Raw genomic sequence first — 15,984 nt, 5'->3', positions numbered from 1 at the left:
CTTGAAGTGGTTTTGGGCTATTTTGAGAAATTTAAGAGAAAATAAGCGTAAAGAACCGTTAATTATAACATTGTCAATTTCCATTTGATCATTAAATATTAGCCTCATCATCGGGTACCCGTAAGGCTAGTAGACAACTTTGAGATGTCTACACATGCTTAATAACCCATTCCATTATTTGGTAGCGGATAAGAGCTAACTTTCTTGATATTGCGTACATAGAAGAACCCGTAATTTGAGTTTCCCATAAGTTATCCACGATCCACTCAATTTTAGGATGGTTCAAACACCGGTTATCAAGCCTATATGGTCTTCGGGTGGTTTAAGTTTTCATTAAAATGCAAAATAATAGGTCCATGATCCGAAGTAAGAATAGGAAAGTACAGAACATAAGCCGACGGAAACATATTCATCCAATCCTGAGTTGCATAGGCTTTATCTAATCGTTCAAGGATGCGTGAATTATCTTGTCAACAATTCATCCATGTAAAATAAGGCCAAAGAAGGGAATGTCCAAAAGAGCATTATCTAGCCTTCAGTTAATAAAATCAAATTGGCCCCGAATTACATCAGAACCACCACGTTTGTCGGAATGAAACTCAACTTGATTAACGTCACCAATTAATGCAACCGGAGAGTATAATTTACAAAGGTCAGAGACCGTTCCCAAAGTGAGTTGCGGGATGAGACAAAAAGTTCACCATATACAAAGATAATAAAACATTCATTAGAAGGATGAAAACCAGATAATTTACAAAGGATGAAATGATGATCGAGTTCTATAGGTAAAAGCGATACATCATTCTGCCATCTAAGCAAAAGACCCCCTGTTACACCTCCTTCTTACCCGGCCAAGGTAATTATGGAATGTTACCGTGTCGGTTTCCCGAGACAGTAAAATCGAAATTACAATTAAGAAACCTCTTTAAATAAATAGCAAGTTTGGTGATTACATAAGTGTAAACAAATGAATAATGAAATACAACTCGTCTATGACTAAATCATCCACCTAGTGGCTATGTACTCGACTCCAAAATCCGTAGCGCGGCCGGAATCCCGATCAAGTCAATAAGCAAAACCTGTACTTAACCTGCTCCCCATATGATCGGAAATATCATATAGATCAACACACGCCACCCCGGATATAGGTGAAAATTACACAGACACACAAACGTCAGTTTCAATAAATAAATAAAGTGTGACTCAACTCAAAGTGTGTGAGTATTCAACATGACTATAACATGAATAAAATGCTGTCAAATAACAACCACTCCGGTACCGAGACACTCCCAGACGTACCCACAACCACCACGGTACCGGGACACGACCAGACATACCGACAACCATAAATAGGTACCGGGACATGCCCAGACGTACCGGGTCCGGAAATCAACCGGATCCTCTGCCAGACGTCGTGTCTCAACTACACGAGTCCCTCCAAACTCAAGTCAATAATGTGCACATCCCTCTTGGAGTGGGAAGCTCCAAGAGGCGACCTGAGCGTGAGACGGTTTCTCAACCGCCTCACTTGTCCTCAACAACGAATAACCAAACATGTCCTCCGACATACAAAACAACACAAGTACGCAAGATACCATATAACATGCCAATTGCCGACTCATTCAATGCAATTAATAACAAATGACTCGTTTAGCAAATAAACACAATATCAATATCGAAACTAAGTAGGATAAACCTACCTTTTAGCATACTCCGTAAGAAATCCAAATAATAATAATCTTCCACAAAAACCGTCACCTAAATATAATAATTAAATATAATTAATAATTAACTAATCTAATTAAACTAAATACGTAATTAATTAATTAAATAAAAACCCGTGTTAAGCTATTTAAAAACCCAACTCATAACCGTACTCACTACTAGCCCCGACAACCACCACGCCCCGCTACCACTATGGACCACCACCACCGGCCATGGTGGTCCACGGCCAACACCTCACACCTCACACCCACCATACACATGACACACCCACTAACCTCACCACACGACACTCTCTCTCTCACCACTAACTCGTCACCATTGCAGCAACCACTGTAGGCCACCACCGCCACTGTGGTCATGCCACGACACCCATCCAAAGCCGCCACCGAGATACCACCAACCACCACAATACCAGGTCACAATAGCAACAACAACCACGACAACATCAACACAACCCAACCCGTGTTCTCCTAATTAACCCATTCTAACGCCACCTACCGCCACCCTCTCAGCCACCCACGACCACCACTTCACTCCCTTCACTACCTATGACACAAACGTCCCTTAGCGAGCCCCGGTCAGTCACGAGACAAGGGTTAAAACCCGTCTTAAAACCGAGTCACACAAACCCAAAAATGTGCCCTAGATCTATTGCTCAACTCGTTTTTGGGCGGTCAAACAGGTGGTCAAGTACGCCCAGAGGTGAGTCAGGGTCAAGGCGGGTCGATGGTATAAATTAAATTATATATAAATTAGTGTAAGACGATATTACCTTACGATTCCGAGGCGGAGGGACGAAATCTCCATTTTCTCTTCATTTTTCTCTCTTCTCTCTTCTCTCTTATTTTGGTGGATTTTGTGAGATTTTAGGTGGATAAGGTGATAGGTAGATAAGGGTAGAGTATATAAGGTGAGGTGGAGTATATGTATACGTATACGCGTATCGTATTATTACCGTCACAACTTATTAATATTATTAGCATTATTATTCTGTCCCATTCATAACTCGTATAAATATACAATATATATGTGTGTGTATGTGTGTGTGTGTGTGTGTGTGTGTGTGTGTGTGTGTGTGTGTGTGTGTGTGTGTGTGTGTGTGTGTGTGTGTGTGTGTGTGTGTGTGTGTGTGTGTGTGTGTGTGTGTGTGTGTGTGTGTGTATATAATTATAAAATACAGGGTGTTACAGTCTTCCCCCCTTAAAATGAACTTCGTCCCCGAAATTCGCCTCACTCTCCCTTTTCCTAAGTCTCCTCAAGTCTCATCACTGATTCCCATGTACTCTCTCTCGCCTCGCATGCTTATCAGCCGTATACGCTCTTTCTAATTATCATTCTCACATCAAAGTTCTTTGTTCCACTCTCATTGCTTTTTCACATTCCATAGTTCCTCTTTCTTTAATTTCCGAATTGTTACATTCACCCCCTTAAAACAGAACTTCGTCCCGAAATTCAACTATCAAACCTCACAGTGTGCTCTCATACGATCATTACTAAATTCCACAAAAGACTATGATCCAAGTTCAACACTCTCTCTCACTCATTGCAAATCATTAATCAAACCTCATGTAGTTATAATTCCATTGATATAATCCCCCATCTACAAACTTCCCAAAAGTAGAGTGTCACGTCAAACTCACTGTTCCAATCTAAGTCCTATAAACAACACCCAATTCATGTTGATTATATGTATATGTATCTATCATGAGGTATAACTCGATTATTATTACGTATCTATATCACGTAAAATCTCATTCATTAACATGTATGCACATCAATCATGAATATACGGACTCCATGCAACAATTAAACAATTCCAAAATTACTCCTAATGTGACTTAACCATGAACAGCACTTCCAATTCCACACACCATGCCACGCATGTACCGCGTCAAATACACCACATGATCACACATGTGTTTCCATATCCGTTTCCATCTATCATCAACACTTCAGCTCATACGGAAGACCACAATCACAATCATGCAAACGACCACTATGCGACACATAATAACATTTTTCATCTTACTTTTACACAATAAAATAAAATCACATCGATTAACACACCTCAAGCAAGTTTAACACATCATTTCTGTCATCAATCCACTCAAGTCGGATTAACGATTTTCATTTACTCGTAAAATACCACACCATGTAATAAAACGCAAACAATTCACAAAATATTGCCCATGTAAGGTCAACATGCTCATCCAAACACAAGTCAACTAATATAAACCGCGAAATAAGGGTACACGTTCAATATTTGGTCAAATATCAACAAAACAAGGATCAAGGCAGGCCACTCGGTCGAGTGTAGGAGGCCACTCGGGAAAGTAGGCGACCACTCGGTTGAGTAAATGATGTACTCGTTCGAGTGTCACCTGGGCAGAAGGTTTCATTCTCAACTCGGTTCCAAACTTTCCTATCTCATCACACAAATGCTAGTAGACTCCGATGGTGACTAATACATCATCAAATAACCAAATTTAAACAAACTCTTGGCCTATGCCCATCATTACAACCCAACTAAAACAAAACATGATACAACATAACATTTAAATCCGTTTCACAACCATTGCATCCCCCTATACTCGGTGACGGTATCACCATACCATCACCAACAACCGCAATAGTCACATCGGTAGCCACAACACTTACACTATCTCATGGACACGGCCCTAACCACCCATTATTCTCAAGGAATAATAACAACATCACCCCTCAAATGGACACAACAACAAGATCACGATTTATACCACAGACGCTTTACCTGACGATTGGGAGGCAACTTTACAACATCTACACTACAACTCATAGGGTCGAATTCCCACACAACCACTTTCATACTTGTACACACCTATCAAATTAAACGGTTACATTATATAACATGAATGATCAACTACCTCAACAACATGATTGAATTCTCAAGCATTACATGCCACACACGTATTCTCATGACTGCGAAAACCAAACTTGGTAATTCTAAATCCACCATCATATATCTCAATTATCTATCAACCAAAGTTTCCAAGTCATGCTCAATAAAAATATCCCTCAACATGAAACTCAAACCTCGTTCACTATCCATAAGTTCAAACACTTAACAAATATTCAACCTAGATTACACAACACTCATTATCGACAATTTACCTCTTATGCTTATCTTACTCAATTCGAGACACCTTACGCAAGCTAAAGTTAATTTCTTCTACTCCTAATATACTAACATGAATCATACACCTACCTAATTACACGGTCCAAATCTACCTCAAACGAACAAACTTACATCAATCCCAACAAAACACATGTTTCATATTCATAACTCTCAAGATGCAACACCACTCATAACACATTATTAGCACTTGCCTATTTTTCCCTCATAAGCTCGTCGACTCACTCACGTTTCACATCCTCTCCATCATAACCACGGGCGTCTACACACTTTTACCCATCAAACCATAAAACTCCCGTGGTAAACAAACATTGAGACCCATATATAAGCAAAATAATACATTGTTAACAAATATTGTAACATTACGAAAAAATGAAGCCATCTTCCAAGTACACAATTTAAAATTTAATCACATACACCATGGGATATATAAAAAAAATTGAGCCAAATTTCAAGGGAATTTTCTCGGTTCAAGACAATATATGTAGCATTATTTAACAAAATGGAAGTTTTGTCACTCAATTAAATCAAGAAAAACTCTAAGATAAGATTCTCAATTTTTTTTGGACCATGCTTGACATCATTAAACAACATTTGAATCTTTATGACATAATTAAACAAAGAATGGAGTATGAAAATTGAAATTAGATCACTTTCGGTATAACTAACACACATATCAAAACTTGAGGCGATTTAGAAGCAATATTTTTAAGTTAGTGTAACACATTGCAACATCAACAAGTACTAAGCACTAGAAAATAATTATACTGTGTTTTGAATGCAAGAAACGAAATCATTCGTTTAAAATGAAATTTCAAAAGATTTGGACAACATTTTAAGATGAAATTTTGATTCAAAGTATACATGCCGTTATCAACAAAGAAAAATCAAAACTTAAGCGCGAGAAGATTCTTGAGCCTCATTAGTCAACTAAACTAAGTTTTTAAACACTAAAAAAATAAATCAAACTTCATACACAGTCGCGGATCTACGCCTAGCACTATAAGGTCCTAGGACACCCATAACATTTCAAAATTCTGCAGTAATATCACTCTTGTCAAGACAAGGACCCCATCAACTTTGAGATAGGACACCTCATTATTTGGTAATTACCTTCTCTAACTGAGGGAATAAAATACTAACAAAAATTGCAAGCTTTAAAATAGGAAGTAAAGATAAGGGTTATAAACCACATGATCACTGTCATCAATCCCATCATGTTATAGTCTTAATTCTTGTTATGTACGGAGTATTTTGGTAAAAGTTCTCTTTTTCACCACTATTTAAATACTCCCTCCATTCAACTCCACTTTGCAAGTTTCTATTTCGCACACTATTCACAAGTGGACATTCAACTTCAATTTTCTCTCGATACATAAGTTAAAATATATTTGTAACACCCCCATACTCCAAGTGCCTTACCAGGACCACTTAAGGCATGGAAGTGCTACCATCTCGGTTACCCGAGGCATGATATTCATAAGACAATAACGAAATAACTTAAATGATATAACTTTAGTGAAAAGTACAACTGAAACCAAATCCCAAAATACGGGTACAAGTTCTTAAAACCAACTGTCTACTGAAACACTGAAATGTCATAAAACTAAAAGACTACAGCGGAAGACTTCTATCGTCAGACGGTGGCATATCCCAGCTATCCCAGTACTCAACTCAAACCTGCTCAATTACTGCTCACCATCCCCGAATGGATCACCGCAGGTTTACAAAACAACAACCGGGGTCAGTACTAATCACACAACTAAATATATCAACTATTTTAAAACGCAACTCACCCTTACTCGACAGAGTAAGACCTACTCGATAGAGTACCCAGAGACTTATAAATACGGAGTATTACAGTTTTTCCTCCTTAAAAAGAACTTTGTCCCCGAAGTTCAACCCATACATGAAACAACCATGCTAACTCGACCAAGACACAACAACATAACTAAGAACTCAAGAACTCGACCAACCATAAAACATGAACTCTTAACACCCACTCCACTAACCACGCCTATCTCCACAACATGTCTCACGATATCGTATCAACTACATATATATCTCTCACGACACCAACTCCATACATAACCAACTACCATCCTCTAACGCTGCTAGCTCCATAGTATCATCCACTATCAAAACCAAAATCAAGACACTCATAGACATCAAACGGAATGTTACATTCTACCACCCTTAAAAGGAACTTCGTCCTCGAAGTTTACTAACACTCATAAACATCATCGTCCAACTGTCAACACTGGTGAAATATTCTCACACTCCTAAACATCAAAGTACTACAAGCACGGTCATGACCTTTAACAAAATTAATCACAACACGAATCAACCTTTTATTCGACATCAAGGCTCAAACTTCCAAATATATTACCATATGCACACCCATCAAAATCTCTTTTATCGCATCATACTCCTCTTAAGATAAATGTTACGTCCTCGTAACTCGCTAATACTAAATCCTAGATATATCTTTTCATTATCCTCATCACCACCGCATGTCAAAGATACCCACCTATAATCTAAACACTTGCCATGCACATATCCAAGGCTCTCTTACTTAAACAACTCTCATACTTCACTTCACTCGTCACACCACCTAACCTATACCACAAAATCCTTAGCTTAACTCAAAACTTCACTTGTTCCCTATCACCGCAACATGACACACCTCTCTATATAAACTATATAAAACGCTTATCGCCAAAAGCATAACTCACGATCCACACTTGTTACGTCCACTCACACTAGATCCTCAAGTTCTTTTCTTTCATTACCGCAAGACTCATACATAGCTTAACACGACAATTATTATTCAACACCCTACACTCATTTGTCTCAACAAAGGATTATGAACTACCCGCATATATCGATCATTACCACACATGTTCTACGAATCACTTGCCATGACTATGACTACCGATGCCTCATCTTAAAACAAGATTAAAATTATCAGAATAACTTCTCACAATCGTGTCCGTCACAAGAATGTCACTATACCATGACAATAACGAAAACATGTACAACTCTCTTTCATATCATACTCTACCCTCATTCCAAAATTTAACTGGTAAGAAACATCAATAACAAAACAACTGTCTATCTGTACAAACTGAAACTCACAGGAAGCAACATCAAACAAAACAACAATCTATGTATGACTGGTATGTACTTTCGAAACCCGAACCATAATCATCCCGCCTACTCCACCACAACCGGTGACGACATCACAACACCGCCACCATCAGCCACACCGCAGTGCGAAAATACCCGCATCACAACACTAAATATCGTGCCCGGATCACCACCCGAGGCACCACAACCACATCGATAGTCATCACAACTGCATAGAACTCCCATAAATACTGACTCAGAATAACTTATCAGACAAGAAAAACTTACTCAAATCCACTTTACCAAATCATAACACAACATATTTTATGAATTAAACATATAATAACCTCGTGAATATCATCCCCTTACCATATCACAGATTGACATGTATCATGAATACATACAAGTATAGCCAGTCATGCCAGATCACTCAAATTATTACCTTTTTGAATATCATTCAATTAGATTAACGTACTCAACATGCATTACAGAACATTCAAATAACAACTTTATGATAATCACACCATACCACGTCTTGTGAGGTCAAAACCTCACACAAACATTTATATATCACAGACCCGTAATCACATCCAACCAGTTAATCCTTATCACGTAAGTTACCAGCTGATAAAAGTTACCTCTCACCCGAGCTTAACTCGTATACACCTCGGAACATATTCTCCCATTTGCATATCCATCACCCTCTGCCAAAAGTAGCCACTCCATTAATACTCAACTACTAACAACCGCCTCATATAACCACATCTTATACTCTTTCATAACCATACTTATCAATCTGGTCCCTACAAAATCAACCTCTTTAGATTTGCTGCTTTTCTAATATACCGTCACCCTTAACCACTAGTCACAAACCATAACACTACCACTGTCCAGGCATCAAACCTCTTACACTCATCTCTAAACATCACGATTTTTCTCCTATCTTTGGTTAACATCCCTAAATAAAGAACATCAAACCCATCAACAAAATTACCTCAACATTATTCCCAATACTATCTTAAATGTATCGTCATCTAACTTTCCACCAAAAATCTCATATCGTGTAAATACTCCACCAACTCTTACTCCCTTAATTCCCCGAAACTCATTATTAATCATGTTGTCCTGAAGCTCCCATATAACCATTAACTAACATCCTTATGATAATATCACACATTTCGATGATTCCTTACCTTTATATCACATAACTCCGGTGAAAATTTTCCTTAGCTTACTTTTTACTCTTCTTTTCTCTTCACATTCAACAATACCATTTAATAGCTCAACTCCTTATTACTTCTATCTAATTCTTTAGTGCTCCGGTTACCTTCTCATTCCGCCAAAGCTCAAATCCCATTATTTCATGTCGATATCATCTCACTCTTTCTTACCAAGGATCTTCTCTTATTATGCTATCGCTCACACTTGTTACTAACCTATCCATAAAATCAACGTTCACTGTTTAAACAACTTCATTTCATGCCGTTAAATGCCCAAAGAAATCACACGTAGTTTCACCTTTTAATAAACCAAATCTCCCAAACTCACTCACTGTCTACAAATCCACCTCGCAACATGTCTCCATAAAGTTCACTATATACCACTCTTCTCAACCTCTTTAAAACGAACTTTCACTACATATATTCTTGACCCACACGACTCCTAACCATCTCACTCCATAATTCTTTACACATCTCAAGTTGCCACTATCCAAACCTTCCTTTCAATCTTTTCATTCTCACGTTCCTTAGACCCACATCATCCCTTACCCACTTTCACTTAGTTTTACATCACTCAATTTCGCGAATAAATCACTCACCACGTCTCACCAAAACTTGCACCATGCCTCAATCAGCTCATCAATATTCTTTTTCTTTTTCCACTTCTCAGCACAACCACATATAGCTAATCTCCTCCCACCAAACTCATACTCACCATAAGGTGCCACTCACCACCCCATAAGATTGGGTAACTTACGTATCAAGACCAACTTACATGTAAAACAATGCATAAAGAAGTAAAATAACAACTTTGAATTAAACATAATATGCAACGAATGTCAAAAGATAAGCATATGACCCAAAACAGGGGTCACTAGATCGAGTACCGGCCACTCGATCGAGTAAGTGACTTACTCGATCGAGTAAGTGAAGATCAGAAGCACGTAAAACAAATTACCAGGGCCACTCGATCGAGTAACTGACGTACTCGATCGAGTTCCACCCTACTCGATCGAGTACCAAGGCTACTCGATCGAGTACCTACGCATTTCTCGGCACTGTCCAGTTTTCGTAAAACAGTCATAACTCACTCATTTCTTGGTCGTTTTGGGCGTGTGACCTATCGTTAGAATCGTAAAAGGACAAGCTATCACCTCCAATTGGAATCACATTAAAATCATTTATGAATCTCAAGTTATAACAGTTTAAAGACAACTTTGCTGTAATCAGACGACATAACTATTTGATTTTTACTTCCAAACAACTTAAACAACAACCAAGCAAACAAAACCAATCCAAAACTCATAACACCAGTATTCCTAATCATATGTTACTATTTTTAAAAGTCAAACAATAACATTCATCATACACATAGATTATTTAACTCGTCAATCACGATTTACCCACATGCTTTTATTTTATAACTTTACGTACACAATAACATAATATACGACATGAAATCCCCTATTCACATGTTACTAACATTGCAACATTATACAATCCATTACCCACATAAACATGCTCCACACATGAATTTCATATTCTTATGCAATTACTTACTTAATCTCTTCCAACCAATTCATCCATTACAGCTACACACTTCTTACAACATATACATATGAACAATCGTGGACAAGTACATAAACTTATCATACAACTCTATGCAAACAAAATATACGTATACAACACAACATTTCTATTCACATGTTATTATTATGTCACAGTATGAATCATCCATCATGCTTTTCATTCCAACAACGGTTCTATATGCCTCATCAATCTTTCTTTCATATTCTCAACTTTCTACTCCAAACATCCAACAATTACACATACTTCATCACATCCACACACAAGCTAACAAACAACGCATACGACTTGCCATACACTCCCCATGTGACCGGTTCAAAATTGTAGGGCGAGTTCGCGACTTCAGGACGTCTCCCAAGCCTTTGCATTAGCTCCTACAACCTTTACCCCGGGTTCATTTAAATTGACTCCCTATGTTCATTAGGTTCATTGGTTACAGGTTTCAGGATCGTCGCTCTGATACCATTTGTAACACCTCCATACTCCAAGTGCCTTACCAGGACCACTTAAGGCATGGAAGTGCTACCATCTCGGTTACCCGAGGCATGATATTCATAAGACAATAACGAAACAACTTAAATGATATAACTTTAATGAAAAGTACAACTGAAACCAAATCCCAAAATACGGGTACAAGTTCTTAAAACCAACTGTCTACTGAAACATTGAAATGTCATAAAACTAAAAGACTACAGCGGAAGACTTCTATCGTCGAGGACGGTGGCACATCCCACTATCCCAAGACTCAACTCAAAACTGCTCACATCTTGCTCACCATCTCCGAATGGATCACCGCAGTTTACAAAACAACAACCGGGTCGTACTAATCACACAACTCAATATATCAACAATAAGATAAACAGAGACGACTTAACCATCACACACACACACAATCACACCAATCCCAACAATCTCAATCACCGATCGTCCCCTTTGGACGACTACGCGAGTGGGGGACCGCAGCCGTACCCACCAAATCCCCGCTCCACATAGTGAGCGATAACCCCGTCCATTAATGTGCACATCCCTTCTGTGGCGGGTTCCACAGAAGGCGAAACTAGGGCGTGAAGCCACTCCCGCAAGTGACCCCACTCAGCCGAGAACGCATCTCGAGAACCATCAACAACGATCACAACCACAATCACAATACTATTATTATATCAAACAACCAAATATAATACATCAACCAATATCCCATTATGGGACTAATACTGAGTAGGAAATCCTACCTGGTATGCACACAATCGACGGTCTCTCTCTTTGAATCAAAAGCCTCTTCTATGAACCCTCCTCCTATCATACAACACATAGAGGCTACCAAATCACATACTACACATAAAACCCCCAATCTCTAAATTAGGGTTTAACCAAATCAAAGGAAATACAATAAAAAGGGTACATAGGTCTTACCCTCGACGCAAGGAACCCAACGGTATAATCAACGACAAGAACTGACCGTCTGAACTTCGGGAATTGCTAAGAATGCGATTAGGAAGATGAACTTGTTTGCTTTCTCTCTTAAACAGGAATTTAGGTTTTGTAAAAGTGATTTAGAATAATGACGACGAAGCTTAAATACCTTAATCGCATAATTAACAAAACCCGAGAAAACTCCCCGTAAAACCGGACACTCGATCGAGTACCCAAGGTACTCGATCGAGTACCCCAGGTACTCGATCGAGTACCCAACAGGTCAGAAACTATTTTATTTCGTAACTTACCCTTACTCGACAGAGTAAGGCCTACTCGATAGAGTACCCCAAGACTTATAAATACGGAGTATTACAGTCTTCCCTCCTTAAAAAGAACTTCGTCCCCGAAGTTCAACCCATACATGAAACAACCATGCTAACTCGACCAAGACACAACAACATAACTAAGAACTCAAGAACTCGACCAAACATAAAACATGAACTCTTAACACCCACTCCACTAACCACGCCTACCTCCACAACATGTCTCACGATATCGTATCAACTACATATATATCTCTCACGACACCAACTCCATACATAACCAACTACCATCCTCTAACGCTGCTAGCTCCATAGTATCATCCACTATCAAAACCAAAATCAAGACACTCATAGACATCAAACGGAATGTTACAATATTCATGTGAGATCTTATTTGATTCGTCTTTAAGAGTACATTAAAAATATCTAACTTTTATAATTTTTACAAATACGTAACTAAAAATATTTACCGCGTAAAAGTCGCGTTGGCAAACGTGATAAAACAAACATGTAAAGTGGAGTTGAATGGAGGGAGTAGAGTATAGACACAAAATTTATTAAAAAGTTAAAATACCTATTTTATAATTATTAATTAATGATAACAAATTAGATGTTAAATAGGAGTATTACGGATTTTTTTTAACACTCGTGTCTATTACAATTTTGTTTCATGCATTTTATATTTTATTTTTAAATAAGAATAATAAGATAATATCGGATGTGATCATTATGACCTTAGATGAGCGAGTCGATTAGGATGCTTGTTAAAGTGGTGGCCGTACACTACTACAAATCCAGGCAACTACAACGCCCCTTTAACAACGATTATTCACGAAAATCACAATAGACGTTGTAGAATGTATGGCGCGAATTTTACTAAAATCAATTACAACGGGTATGGTTATAAAAACCGTTGTTATTCGTTTTAACAACGGGTCACACATGAACAACCGTTGTTAATAATTTGGCGCAAAATTGGCGCAAAGTTAGTGAAAAGTAATCACAACGGTTATTTTTGAAACCCGTTGTTAAAACTTATTTAACAACGGGTGTTTTTTACAACCGTTGTTAAAACATATTTCACAACGATTATTGTTTAATAACCGTTGTCAATACCTTCCATACTCTAAACCACACAAACACAAGTCTGCTGCATCCACAAAACACAAACCTTAATACACAAACACAAACCCAAAGAAGACCAAACACAAACACAAAACACACACTTTCTCATCGTCTCTTTCTCTCTTTCTCATCGTCGCTTTATCTTCTCGCCGTCCTTTGTTGATTTCATCGTCTCCTTACGTACGTTCTGTAATTATCAGGTTTGTTTCATCGTCATTATTTTATTTTTCTAATTATTTCATTTCCATGTATGTGTTTTTATCGACCATTAGGTTCCGTTCAAAGATCTGCTAATTATTTCATTTCCATCTTCTTTGGCGTCCTTGAGACGGATCGAGCATAGTAAGAGTCTTAAGGATGATATCATTCATTTTGTTGGAGTTTGGAGTTTGTTTTGAAAGATTAAGGAGAGGGTTAATTTATTTGGAGTTTGTTTTAGCAGTTAGGGTTTGGAGAATATATTGAGATAATGGAAATGCATGTTAGTTGAGATAATGCAATGTATTTATACTAAGCAATGTGTGGGTTGAGTTGTTTTTTAATTAATATATATGTTAGGAAGTTGTGCCATAATCAGCATCATCATATCTCTCAATGTTGCTTCAAATCTTATTGGACAAGAATGGCGTAATAATCTGGATCTTGATGATGACTGATCTATGGAGTTGAAAAAATGGAAGCAACTCAAACAAGCATAACTCAACACTTTCAAAATGATCATTTCATTTAATTTTAAACCAAATACATTACAGCAATTATCAGAAATCAAAAGATGTATAATAAGCCGGAACAACCCCGGTTAAGCGTAAAAAGCGCTTCTCAACCCGCCACCAATCACTCCACTCGGTATACCGCTAACTTAGGGTCATTGGCTTCATATTTTGCAATACAGATTGAATATATGCAAGGACACGACTTGCATGTGGAGATAAGGTTGGAAGAGTACAACTCAACATATCTCTCGGGTTGTGACCAAGTTGCGAGTAACATGAGCCGACGAGGGTATGAAGATGATGATGATGATGAGGCTTTGTTGACAAGCCGGATTGCTTCACGCCTCTTAATCCAATAATTCCGTTGATGTTCAAGGGATGCTTTGATTAATGGGTGTTGATCGGAGGAAGCTTGGCGAGAACCTTCCCATCATCTTCAATCGTTTGTGTAAGCCATTCTTCGTTGTTGATAAAATTAGGATTCATTGCCATGTTGTTTCAATTAATGAATGTTAGATACTAAAGGATGCTTTAATATTTATAGCTAATCACATTTATAAGTTTTTTCAAAACCGTTGGTAATTAATTTAAGGGATATTCTGCATGCATCGGAATTCTAACGGGCCGTAATTATACATGCATCTAGTAATATTTAATTTAATTTTTTTTTATTTTTTAAGAACAAACAACAACGGTTATTTACAAACAACCCGTTGTCTTTAGTTATAACAACGGTTTTGTATATTACAACCCGTTGTTATAACTTTCCCCCCAAAATTGAGTCACACTTTCCACAACGGGTTTTTATACTTAAAACCGTTGTTAATATTTTTAACAACGGTTGCCTTAAGAAAACCAACCGTTGTTAAAACCTTTTACAACGGACGCTTTAACAACGTCCGCTTTTTTATATAACAACGGTTTTTAACCGTTGTTATAGCCTGTATCTGTAGTAGTGGTAACTTAGCTAAAGAGCTCAATCTGGCCATCATCACTCGTCACGTGATTATATCGCAAAACTTATAACGACCTGGTGGTTAAGGTGGGATGAGCGAAGGAGTGAGCGACTTGCTTCGAAGAAAATTTTCAAATATCTCGAATTTACGTGAACTTATTTTGGGTAATAAGTTTTAACTTAGCTCTATTTTTTAAAATTCTTACGTTTTAAGCATTATCTTTTAAAAAAAAAATTCCATTTTTATGTTGGGTTTCTTTAACTTTATATTTGGAATATGAGGATACTCTTTGATGTGGAAAAAATATGAGAAGAGTTTTAAAAAGAGGATGAAGAAAAGAGAAAATGAGTGAGATGAAAGATATTATGATGTGTCAAAATTTGGGATGGAGAGTGAAAAAAATAAGAGAATGGTGTTCTCCTCTTGGATGTGCATGCTCTAAGACTTATTGTCTCAAGACCCACCAATAATCTTACCCTAACTTAGGCATCGAAAAGGGTCCCTTCAGACACCCCCGGGTCTCTTTGTTACATCCCTTGAATATCACTCAAAAGCAAGTGTTACCTTTAGATGAGAGAGAGTATAACTAAATTGTCACTTTTTAACAATTAACTGATGCTA

General features: G+C 37.8%; 1 long non-coding RNA gene across 1 annotated transcript; it reads right to left on the bottom strand.

Annotated features, from left to right (window-relative positions):
• Positions 1-705: 705 nt before the first annotated feature.
• On the bottom strand, positions 706-2,561 carry LOC141630489 (uncharacterized). Its single transcript, XR_012537497.1, has 3 exons — positions 2,498-2,561; positions 1,701-1,758; positions 706-1,090 (listed from the first exon to the last, which is right to left on the bottom strand). It is a non-coding gene; the product is annotated as an uncharacterized LOC141630489 (long non-coding RNA).
• Between the last annotated feature and the right edge of the window lie 13,423 nt (positions 2,562-15,984).

Source organism: Silene latifolia, chromosome 2, assembly GCF_048544455.1.
Source record: "Silene latifolia isolate original U9 population chromosome 2, ASM4854445v1, whole genome shotgun sequence".
NCBI classification, from domain to species: Eukaryota; Viridiplantae; Streptophyta; class Magnoliopsida; order Caryophyllales; family Caryophyllaceae; genus Silene; species Silene latifolia.
The sequence above is the reverse complement of the archived record's forward strand: the minus strand, read 5'-3'. Positions and strand labels throughout refer to the sequence as shown.